This window comes from Cryptomeria japonica, chromosome 2, assembly GCF_030272615.1.
Source record: "Cryptomeria japonica chromosome 2, Sugi_1.0, whole genome shotgun sequence".
Classification (NCBI taxonomy): domain Eukaryota; kingdom Viridiplantae; phylum Streptophyta; class Pinopsida; order Cupressales; family Cupressaceae; genus Cryptomeria; species Cryptomeria japonica.
The window spans coordinates 570,329,674-570,342,905 of NC_081406.1; the positions used below are offsets into that span (position 1 = coordinate 570,329,674).

General features: G+C 33.4%; 1 protein-coding gene across 1 annotated transcript in view; it reads right to left on the reverse strand.

Moving 5' to 3' along the window:
* The window catches only part of LOC131043543 (anaphase-promoting complex subunit 11), a 45,922-nt gene extending 40,478 nt beyond the window's left edge, over window positions 1-5,444 (reverse strand). Inside the window, exons 1-2 of the mRNA XM_057976757.2 lie at window positions 5,302-5,444; window positions 5,081-5,133 (exon numbers count right to left, since the gene is read on the reverse strand). The gene's annotated coding sequence lies outside the window, so the exon portion shown is untranslated. The remainder of the gene's footprint in view (window positions 1-5,080; window positions 5,134-5,301) is intronic.
* Between the last annotated feature and the right edge of the window lie 7,788 nt (window positions 5,445-13,232).

A 13,232-nucleotide genomic window follows, 5' to 3' on the forward strand; every position in this document is an offset into this window, starting at 1 on the left:
CATTATTGTTGGGCATGATGCATTGTTTGACAAAAATACTAATTAGGTTTTTCTTGAGGTTTGTCCATGGCTAAAAATGGACATTACAAGATCTCCACAATCTCCAAGAGAGAACAAAAATGCTAACAAGATAGAGCTCCAATTGAAGGTAATCCTTTGTCTTCAATCAACCCCAACTATAATAATATTTCCTTCATGTGAGCAGACAATGAGGATCTTATCAATGAGCATTAGAGGTATTGGCCCTCCTTCAGAATTTAGAGCCTTTAATAGAGAAAATAGTGCACATAATCAAACAATATCTTCATTATGGGAAAAAAAACTATAATAAAAGGAGACAAAGATCTAGGAATTTCACATTCCATACATTAGAAAAAATGCCTTTTGGAAGAAAAAAGGTTTATAAGATTTTCATAATCAATGTTTTCTATCATGCCACATGATCCATCATTGGGATGAAATATAAATAGCAATTGCAGCCTAGAGTGCCTTATATAGATCTCTATAGAACTAAATTACTTATGATGTTTGCTGAGTACACTAAAAAAAAAATATGTACACTGTTAGAAGTTACAATTAAGTTGTAACCCACAAACTTAAAACCATTTAATTCCAATATCCTAAAGTGAAAGATCATTTTTAGTTTGTCAATAATGGATCTATTCAACCCCCCTCATGCCATGCTTGAAATAGTGATCTCTAGGTAAGAATGTGGTCTGTGTGATTCTGAGTGGTGATCCAAGTGGAGTTCTATTGTTATGCTCCAATTCTGAGTGATTTGAATTACTATCTTCTCCAAAAGTTCGAGCAGGCTGAGGGAATTAATTGTATTGTTCATATTCTTAAGCATTTGAACGAGAAATTGTGTCATTTGTTTGTGTCTTTGCATATAAGCCTTCCACTCATTCTCCCAAACTTCCTCTCGATTGGCCATCTTATTCTCTCTAATCTGGTTGCAGCATCTTGTAATGTTGCCTCTAGTCTTTTCTTTCCATTACATAAACTTGATTTAGACCGGCAGGCTGGCAAGAGCAAGAGTTCAAGACTATTGCTCTGATACCATTTGTAATGTCCCTTTTTAAAAATTCTTCATTTTTGCCTTAAATAGATATTTCACAGTTACAATAATACTTGCATAATTAATTATAAATATTAATTTAACTTCAAACTTTTAACTTTGATCATTCTTAACTTTGAATTTAAAGCTTAATACAAATTTGAAAATATAAAACTTATATTCTGTTGTCCAATCTATAGCTTCTTTACTTGTTAATTGTCTTGAAATGTTTCATAAATTTCTCTCTCAAGTTTGGGGATTTCGCACCCTAACTGGGCAAGAGAAATTAAGAGTTTTTGTCCTTAAATCTCTGGCCTCTGAGTGGTTTCATCCTCTACGTGTTAAACCACGTTCTACATTCAAAAAGGAATAAAAACCAGATATAAAACATATTTTCCATAATGATCCTTTCTCCTTTCTTGGCCTCCTTTAAATAGAATTTTCTTCAACGGTCATAACTCTTCAAAATATCCCTTCACTATTCTTTATTATTTTTATTATAATTTCATATTATAATTGGGAAGCTTACCTGGAGAACCTTCAAGAAAAGGCACAAGGACTGAAGTTGACAAATTTATCAAATATATCTAGAATGACAAACCACAAAAACTCTTTACCATGATGTAACTGGTCAAAGGATCGGCTATTTGGAATAATGTGTGGAGCCCCACTTTCTTCTTCTGAAAGATATATTCTGGAAAATCCACAATGGAGAAAAGACAGTCTTTTGGAGGATTTTGGATCAAGGACCATCCTTTTCAGCTTCATCCATGTTTGGATTTCATTTAGACAACACCGATGGAAGCTTGGGGTCATAAAGTGAAGGATAACTAGGAGACTTGGCAATTATAGGGAGTGAATCTCTGAGTCAAGAAAAGCCCAAATCAGTTTTAGAATATTCTTTAGGTAAAGAAAAAGCTAACTACTATCTGAAATGGCGGTTTAAAGGATCTGGCAAATATTCAGTATTGGCTGGGTATAGTATTTTTTTATGACTTCTCATGCATTCGCATCAGGAGGTATGAGATTGGAAAACTTAAGGCATAACAAGGAATATATTGTGATTGTTAACAGATTGTAGATCACAGCTGATCACCCGTGTTGTTTGGCTAATTGCTAACATGGTTTGCGATGCTGAACAGAGGGACCATTTTACCTTAACTTTGCCATCAGAGACTGTTGAATGAGATTTTTCCTGAAAGAGAAAAGGATAAATGGTATTGGAGATTGGTCTGGGAGGATCAATCTTCTACAACAGGGCTATAGAGCACTTCAAGCCCAATCAATCCACTCCTAAGGTAGAAAGTGAGATGACATGTTCTGAACCTGGTACCAGCTTCCAGTTCATACTTATACGAAAGGAATGGAGAATTTCTTGTCGGACTATCTTAAGTACAAGCCTTCTCCACATTATCTTTTTAACTGCATTTGAAGCTTATGACTGATTTTAGTATATTTTTCTAGACTTCTGTTATGGTCACCTAAACATATAGGCACCACATCGATAAATACATGTCGGCAGCCTTAGCTATGTAGTCAAGATTGTTCACAGACATAGAGATCATTGGCTGAGAGCATTATTTGTTTGGAAGTGGACAATAATTTTTGAATAAAATTTGCAGCGATAGCACACATCATGCTAATTTTTGGATCATGCATTGTGAAGTTTTATCTATTTGAAGGATGCATAAAACCTAGATTAACCTATAAACAAAATTATCATTTGCACCTAGCCCACCATGAAAATAGGTTTAAGAGAATATATGTTTCGTAAACAATAGACTTCGTAATTTATTGGCTGAACATAAAACAATTGCAATTATTTTCTATTTTGTTCTGCTCTGTTTTGCCACCTCTTCTGCATTTTTTATTATAGTGCGCTGCTGCACTTTGCATGCATGTCTACATGTCTACCAAAGCATATTTGAAATAAAAATCAGACTGTGAATTGTATTTCACTGAAGTTTGTCATAGGAATTTCATTTACTTTTCCATTTACCAAAGCACCCAAATGCATGTCGATGTCGTAGATATATGCTCTAGATTGTGGTTCTGTTTGCCACGTTATCCTATAACTAGAGCATCATTTTTTTTTTCTAGAAAGGAGTCTTCAAATATCACCACTCCCTTATTAGCTGCTTGTGCTCGTGCTTTATCTGGAGCAAACTCTTGGGATCTATGGAATAAGTTTTTCCTACAAAAGTTGGCCTGGAGTTTGGATATTGTTCATTTAAAATTGCGGTTTTGTTTATTCAGAAGTGTAGAGAATATCAGTGTCTTTCTTATTTACTTTGTTTTCAGTCATTGTAATTGCCTTTTTTTTAAATATGTATATGATTCTTTTAAGAATATCAAGATGAGCTTTCATTATTTGAGTTTTTAATTGTATTTGTGTCTTTCACAGATATGATTTTTATTTAATTGTAAGATTAAGATTGAGATCGTCTAAATTTCAAGAATAGAAATCATAATGTCAACTATGAAGCTCTTGTCATTCTATGATTGGAAGATACTTTTAAATAGATGATTTATTTGTAATTAGATTTTATATTTTTAAATAGTTGTTGCAAGTGTTGTATGTAATCACCCATAGATTTAGGAAAAGAATTCATCAATGTAGAATATACAAAATGTTCTTAAGATGTTTCAATGCATTACTAATTTTTACCTAAGAATATGCAAAGTGTAGTGGTTAGGAAAGGTCTCCAAGTTCTAGCCCAGATATATAGAAAGCAATAAAAATACCGGAAAGAAACAGCAAGTCACTAACCATGTAACTATAACTACTTTTTACTTACAGAAAAATCTGCACCCTCCAACATGGTAGCATCCTCCCTGCCTATGATAAAAATGGGAGCTTTGGAACAGTTATGGGTATCAAGTGTGTGTGACATGCAGATATGACCAAAAAAAAATTGTGTTGGAGGTGTATGTTTTAGGTATATCCAATTAAAAAAATTTAGTCTGTCAGTCTGAAACGTATAGAGAGAATTAAATTTACAAGATTATATACCATTGCCCACATTCTTGATGCAAGGGTGTGGCTATGTGGTGGAAAAATGGCCACAACGATCACTTAGACTATTAATTGCTTCTAGTTCATTAGTTGCACGTGAACTGTTTGACAAAATGCCTCAGAGACGACGTCTCATGGAATGTAATGATCACAAGATTTCTAGAAACTGGATGTGTTGAAAAGGCTTTGGAAAATTTCAAACAAATGCAAATGGCAGGTATTAAGCCATTTTTTTTGCCGCATCAAAACATAATGGTAGGGAGATTTTGTACGATATTGTAGTTGGAATGCTCTGGTAGACATGCATGCAAAATGTGGAATCATAGACAACGCACTTGAATTGTTTGACAAAATGCCTCAGAGAGAATGCCTCAAAGAGATGTCATTGTAAGCTTTGTTTGTGTTCTCGTTGCTGGATGAGGGCTGTACATACTTCAATCACATGAGTAACCCTTATTGCATTACATGTATAGTTGATCGATAGGTGTCCATGGTTGGCCTTCATGCCTTTGCTGGAATCTTGAGGACACCCTAAACCTTATTATTAAGATGCTAGTTATACCTGTGGTGGTTGTGTGAGAAACTTGGCAGATAATCGGGGTCGAGAAAGGTATGATGGATTATGTATATTGGGAGGAGCGTGCATATAGTTAACTTTCTTGTTTAGTGTTTTCTCTCTGTGCTTTCTTCCAGATGCCAGACAAAAACTAAAAATATCAAACAGATGGAATTTATCAATAACTCGCAATTCCGAAAAAATAAAAGGAAAGAAAAACACCATGAAATTTTCCATTCGAGCTTTTAACTAGGGTTTAATCCACAAGACACAATAAGCGGGAAAATGGCATTTCACCAGACCAAATAATAAGGGCCTACTTATCAACATTGCCATCCATTGTCAGTTAATGACATGCAGCAGAAATTGAAATGATTTATATTATGCTGCAAGTCTATATGTTTAAACAAGACTAATGGGCTGTAAACAAATGGAGGGGAAAACTGCTTACTTCGTCTTATTTATCGAGTTCAAACCCTAGCAACCTTCAACGATGCCTTGTCTCTGTATAATGGGAACCATAAGTAGACTGATTTAAATTTTTATTTGACTATAGTTTATAACTTGATAAAATAAAAAAATTCTTCATTCTGAATGATCATACAACAAATTCTCGCAGCTTTTAGTAGAATCATTCTAATGCTTATAAATGTAGTTTTAAGCTGCACTTACTTCGAAGGCGTTCACTCTAAGAGAGAGGTCGACGGTTCAAATCTCAACAAGACAATGGAATGCATGGGCGCCTTGCGCTCGCGAGTTTTTGAATGAAAAAGTCGGGTCACTTTTTAGCGTTCGCGGGCTGTAAATTTGCTTTTCAAAACCCACCTGCAATTTTAACTCAAAATTTTTTTACATAAATATCAAATTTATTTAATCCTCCTTTCTTATTTTGTAAATTTTATGATTTTTAATTAAAAATTTCATTTTCAAAATAAATAAATAATATTTATTAATTATCAAAATATTTACCTTTAATAAATAGGTATTTTTCAATTCTAATATTTATTCAAAATTATTATTATATTAAGAGGTTTGGAGTGAAATAGAATAAAAAATTAATGAAATTTTTTTATATATAAGATAATATGCAAATATCAAGAAGATAAAATATGACAATGAAAATTGGGAGTATTTGATATAAAGCAAGATAATGAAATATGAAAGAATTTGAAGACTAATTTTTTATTTTTTTTATGTAGAATGTTTCTTCTTTGAGGGAATGAGCTAACTTTCGACATCAAAGGTTGACAATGTCTTATAATGATGGAAGACAACAAAAGAATTGCAGTCATCTGAATGTTGTCATATATATTATTGTAAAGCTAGGCAATTCAACACGCCTAACAACTCTACATTTCTCGAATATTTACCACATGTCTAACAAAGACTTTGAGTTGAGAGATTTCTTGAAGATAAACAATGTGAATTGATTATCTAACTTGGCAACATTAAGGTCACGATCATCAGATAGAGTTGATTAAGCTAACATCGAGAAAGAGTGGGTGTCTATTGCATCATCTCTTAGACAACTCGCCTCACTTTATATGGCTATTTAGTTCTTAGAATGAACCAAGTCATCATTATCTTTTACAAATTATAAACATATTATAAACATATTATATATATATATATATATATATATATATATATATATATATATATATATATATATATATATATATATATATATATATATATATATATTTGATGCCTTTTAAGGACTGGATAGACATTCCCTTCTCCACACTACTATAGTGACATGGTAAATGGCCAAAAAGAATAAAATCAAAATATTTAATAGTAAATATGTTTTATGTATAAAGTAGATATAATGGAGCAAACAACAAATTACTAAATATATTTTTTTTAAATTAAATTATATTGTAAAATCATATATTTAAAATATTATATATTTAAATATATGAGAAAACATGAACTCAAAAGGAAGAAACCCTATTTTTAAAATGTCATCTATAGGAGGGAGAGCATCACCCAAGCATTTTTTTTCCAACCACAAACCAATAGTCCCCCACACACCTTCCATTTGGAAGTGGCACTACGTTTTATGAGGGTGTAGACAAAAGAACCAACAAGTTTATGTCATGTGAGTTTTGGTGTTGTGCCCTATATAACCCAATTGACCATACAACCTTAGACTAACTTTTAACTAAGTATGACCAATCTAACTGGATTATGCACTTTGGACACTATGAACTAACTAGATGCAAGCACAGGCTATTACATAACTTTGGCCAAAGTTTTTTTAAATAAATGACATTTCTTATAAGAAATGTTGTCATAATGTTCACAAACCTCTAACTCGACATGGAAATAATATTCATCCTATGGTTTGTCACTAGTTGACTATTCTTTCATCTTTCAATTAGATTTTAGACTAAACTTTTTTACTTCCTTAAGTCAAGAATTTACTCCTTTGCAATTAGAAGAGAGGAGGAAAGAATAGAAAAAAGTCGTAGCAGCAAGAAGTGTAGGCAATGAAGCATGGATGTATAGAGGGAAGGCCCAATTCAGCAACAAAACAACACATAGTAAATAGGAAGTTGAGGCCCCCCAGGCACACCTCTCAGTGGTAAGATGGAATTGTAGAGGTTACCCTTGGAGGAGAGGGCTCGGTTTAGGGCACATAACGGAGGGGATGGATGTGATTGTCCTCCTTGAAACACACGAGCATGAAGGATGTAAGATCTCAAACTTTGAGGGATATACGAAGATATCAGTATGGAACGAGTTAACTGCAAATGGAAAGGGTTGTAATACCCTAAAAATGGTCATCTAAACCATGAGCCCCTAATTTTGACAACATCACCAAGGTCCTAACCAAAGGCAATTTAAATAAATCTTGAGCACACAATTAATTCTTTAATCATCAATGTCACATGGCAAAATTAATCACTCAATATTAATTAAATATTTATTTAATTAATTAAATCATTCCAAGTAAATCATTTTAAACAATTATCTTATTTATTTTAATTAAATATCTTTTGCATATTTAATTAAATAAATCAATTTGCCATTAAATCATCAAAAAGAGGAATTAATTGACAAAAAAAGAATTTAAAATTTGAGAAAAGAAATCAATTGGAGATAATCTTGAAAAACAAATTAAAAATTGATAAATAATCTCAAAAAAAAGCAAATAAAACAATTAAATATTAAAATTGAATGAAATAGAGAATAAATCAATTTTTCTGATTTTATCTTTATTTTAGTTCAATTTCCTTTAAAACTAAGAAAAGCATCCAATCACATCAATTCACCTGGATTGTGCTTCCTCTTGGAAAATCTTGACCACTCATCATCATTTGATCTCAGCCTTTGGTTTCTTTCTAAATTTTTATAAATTCAGGCTCTCATCTCTCATTCAAGGATCCTGGAGAATATATTGTTATTATGTTGTTTTTGCTCTAGGTTCATTGAGATTTGTGCATTGAGATATTTCATATTAGTTATTGCATCCTTAGTCAAATCATCTAGCTTAATATTGCTTAGATCATGTTAGATTAAACATGCATATCTAACTTAAATCATGCATATCTAGCTTACATCTTGCATCCATCTAGCTTAAATCCATGCTCATATAGATTAAAAATCCTTCGTTTAGGTGTTGTCTAGTCACTAGATAGCTTAGCAATATGAGAGCAATCTAAACTCGCATCTACTAGAAGGCAATGGGTCGCTTTGTAATGGTTTATTATTTTTTGATTATTGATTTACTAACCATGCATCTAATGACTTAATTGAGGTGTTGTGTATTCTAGATACAGGTCCACTTTTCACACACACGAGGGCCACAGAGGACTAACCATCTTAGTAAGAGACTCTTGGGAAAGCATTATTCATGTGGAAAAGGAAGATTCGAATAAGCAATGCATATGGATAAAAGTAGAAGATAAAAAGTCCACAATTTACCATGCAGCATGCTACTTTGCTCCTTATGATTCAAAATTCTATAAGAAGAGGAAATTAGACAAAGAGGATCCCTATGTAGCATTGAAAAAAGATGTATCAACATATAACCACAAAGTTGAAATCAGCCTAATTGAAGACTTTAATGCTAGGACAACCAGTAATTAGTCTCTTTGCCTTAATATGGAGGAGGGAATAGGGGACAATCCTCTATGGTTTGAAGAAGAGGGGAGCCAAAAATGAGAAAGAATGTCTCAAGATGGAAAAGCAACTATCACACATTATGGGGCAGAATTGCTAGGAGTTTGCAGTTTGTATGATTTGATTATATGCAATGGATTAAAGGCTTGGCCGAGCTCTGGGAACATTACATGTCACACTTACAATGGTCAGAGTGTGGTAGATTATTTTATAAGTTCAAAGAAACTTATGACAAGTGTTATAGATATAGAGGTGAAGGATTGTCCCATATAAATGAAATCATATCACAATCCAATATATGTAAAGACTAACATGCAAAAGGATAATCAACACCAAAAGGAGATGCAACAAATAGTAAAGAAAGAGGTTGGTCAAGGGACTATCCTCTTGATACATAAAAATCAATAAATATTTTGAACAACGATAAAAAAAATAGTTGTATGTTGAGGGAGCCAAAGGGTTGGTCAATTCAAACAAGGAAATGATAGGCATCATCAAATTAACTTCTATAATCCTCAAGACCCTCAACTCATGCAGATGATCTAGACCCAAAGGGGACAACAAGAATAGCTTCCCTGCAAACGCATGGTATGATGAAGAGTGCAAGGCAATAAAGAAAATGGTCAAAATATGGGGTAATAACAAGGAATATACAAAACTAGTGAGAATGAAAAAAGAGGATTATATGCAAACAAGGAGAAAAGAGTTGATTAAGCTTGGGAGGCACAACCCAAGAGGTTTTTGGAAATAGCTATAGTTGAGAGACTCGGGCAAAGAAAATAATATCACAAATCTTCAATGGTTAGAGTATGCAAAGCAATTATATGAGAGGGATCAAGACAGAGATACCCCATGATGATCGAATCAAGAATTAAACTTTTCCCTCAGACAATATCAAAGAAGGAATTAGAAAGCTTGTGGTGGGTAAAGCTCGGGATATAGATGGCATACAAGCAAAACATTTAAGATGGGGGTTGGAAATTCTCACACCTCACATCAAAAGAATATTTAATGGAGTTATTCAGAATGGATTTCCGACAAATTCGTCAACTAGTGTTGTTGTCCTCTTGCTCAAAAGTGGAGACATCAATAACCCCTCAAATTACCACACTATAATGATCAATCCTCTCTTCGGTAAACTCTTTGGGAACATGATTGAAAGACGAATCAGCATATGGGTTGAAAAAGAGGGTACGAGAGAAAAAGGGCAAGTGGTCTTCAGGCCTAAGCATTCTACCATTGATCATTGCATTACACTCAAACATTTGATTGAGAAGGTATGGGATAAACAAGGAGGGGAAGTATTATGCTGCTTTGTTGATTTCAAAAAAGCTTTTGATATAGTACCCAGAAGCAAATTGTGGAGCAGAATGGAAGAGTTGAAAATTCTAGTGCAATATAGAGTTGTTGTTCATAGATTATATGACCAAGTCTTGGCCAAGATACTGACCAAATAGGGTTTATTAGAATGCTTTAGAAGTGACATTGGAGTCAAGCAGGGCTACCCATTATCTCCCACTCTATTTGGGTTATACATTGATAAGTTAGAGGATTGGATAAACAAGTTTGGTGGTGGGGGAGTTCATTTGACCAATTACGTCATAAAGTTGCTCTTATATGTTGATGATCTTATCTTAGTGGTAAAAACAACACAAGATTTGAAGAACACTTGAAGGCTCTAGAACATTTTTGTCATGAGGTGGGGATGCAGGTGAACACTGGCAAAACCAAGGTCATGATCTTCACCTTGAAAAGAAAGAAGGCTCATAGAGAATTTATTTTTGAGGGCAACTTCTTACAAATGGTTAATGAATATAAGTACCTTGGCCTAGACTTCTACAATAAACTTAGTTGGGAGACATGTAGGGCAAAAAGGATTCAAGGGGGCTGGAAAGCCTTATACTCACTTCAAAATAGATGTAGAAGAGCTGAGTTATGGGATTGGAAAACTAAGAAAACTCTTTTTAGGCTTCTTGTGGTTTCAGTGGTATTATATGGATGTGAAGCATGGAGCAACAACACTTCAACAAGGAAATGGAAACAAATAGAAAGATTACAAAAGCGTTTGATTACGGCTAGCCTCGAGATTAAGTCATCTTTCATGTACGAGATTGTCCTAGCGGAGGCAAGGGCTTTCCCTATTGAAGCATCAACTATGTTTCGATTGCTAAGTTATTTAAGGAGGATAGAAAACATAGAGGTACAATGCTGGCCAAAAATAGCAGCAGGAGAAAGACTAGATAGAAGGAAGAGCACATGGACGAAACAAAACATGAAGTGGATGAATAAATGGGGCATTAATCTAAAAGATTTCCCAAACAACAATGGAGAAATAAATAAATATGTGCAAGACAAATTCAAAGAAAATATGTGGATAGGTCAATTATGGAGAAAAAAATAGTACTATATCAAACATTTCAATCCTACACATGATCGTACACAAAAAAACTATATAGGAATGGACATAAAATGGAAGGCAAAAATGTTAATTGCTCAGATAAGGACCAACTCACATCAGCTTAGATGTGAAACAAGGAGATGAATGATACTCAAAGAGGAATGGAAGATAGAAGATGTAAGTATTGCACTCAAGGGGCAGTGGAGAAAGAATGGCATTACATCATGGAGTGTCCAACCTACAATGACATTCAGATCAATTATGTTGAGACATTAAATGTAGACACCTTGAGTAATCTATTTGTCGAGGAAAAGATAACAAGAGTTGTGGATCTCCTAATCAAGATACACAACAGAAGAACCAAGAACTGCAGAAGGAGAAAGAGACCTAGCAGTCTCAATTTTTAGTCTGGGTTTGTTTTTGGCTTCACATGCTTTGCTAGCTATTTGTGGGTCCCATAGGTTGTTCGGTCTCATGGACATTATTAAAAACATTAATTCATCTCACTAGTCTTGGATTTTGCCACTCGTTCACTTATCCTTGTGATTGACTCAAAAGCAAAAATACACTCCTAAGTTTCACAACACAAAAACAATTGACTTATTAGCAAATTTAAGCCAAAATCAGACAATTTCCCTTCTTATCAAGGACTTATACTTTATGTCTAACACTTGGCATCGTGCAAGTGGAGGACACATTGTCATTAAACCAAAATAATTTTTCTTACACTTTTGGTTTTCTATATTATCATTATGGTTTTAATCAGGGTTATAATTTATTTAACCAAAAAAGAGTCAGTATGCTAACTAAATTTTCCTCATACAAACAAGTATAAACAGAATTCAATGTCTTAAGAAGAGACTCTTAATAAGCTCAGATACATTATTGTCTTTTAAGACAAGTTTTGGGCTCAAGTTTTTCTTACACTCTCACATGGGAGTCCAGGACTTTCAAAAACAAAAGCATATATATTCACACACATAGCTGTTGAATTTACAAAAAAAAAAGTAAATGAAAATGACTGTAAATTCATAAGCATAAAGTTGTTCTTATTAATCCAGTAAGAGAAATGAAACAATAAAAACATGCACATCTGATTGCACCTTAAAATGAATTTCACTCCCTTATGTTGCAGTGCTTAGCAAAATAGAAAAAAATAAAAGTTTCAAAAAGCATAAAGAATGGCTCAAGGGTATGCACAAAATTTCTTTTCACACTGCAAAGACTTCATCTAGAAAAGGGAGACATGCATGCAACATAAAGGATTTCACTGGGTATGTAATTTTACAAGTTTTTATGATTCTTTTGGTTCTCTTCATCTTAACGATGGATTATGGAGTGTGATATAAAATGTTGATACAAAAATATCAAACACAATTGAATCCAAAAGCAATATCTTTTATATTATGAATTGTGAAAATCTTTTATCACTAAACATAAAGAAGGTTTATTACCTTATTGAAGTCCATGTATGAACAACAACGACTTCGAAGATAAGAAAATAATTTCAAATTTGGAAGAAAAATACTGATCATGATCATTTCCATAATGTTTTGCATGAACATTAAGAAATGCTTTAAAAAAAGAAAGAAAGAAGAAAACAATGTGCTTGTACTTGATATTGCTCTCCAAAACTCTCAACTTTCTAGTCTCCACGCACAACTCTCTTCATACACTCACTCCTTCCTAAGAATTCATGTTCTTTCTCTATTGCGAGCAAGTTGAATACACTACCCAAAACCACAACTTAAGCTACTGTATCGAGAGGACACACTAACTCAAAAATATAAGAGGAAACTAATGACATCCTTCACACACAACCATATACATAAGAAACAAAGCAATGATGTTCAAAAACAAACAAAATCTCCCCCAAAAACCAAGTTATTTTCTGATGTGATCTTCCTCTTGCAAACTGCTAATTCGTAGCTTACACAGCTCTCACACAACTCTTAATTGGTAGTATTCTACATGGACGATAAAAAGAATACTCTACGTAAACCTTTTTTTTACAGCCTATGATATATGAGAAAACATAAACTCAAATGCAAGAAACCCTATCTCTTATGTTTAC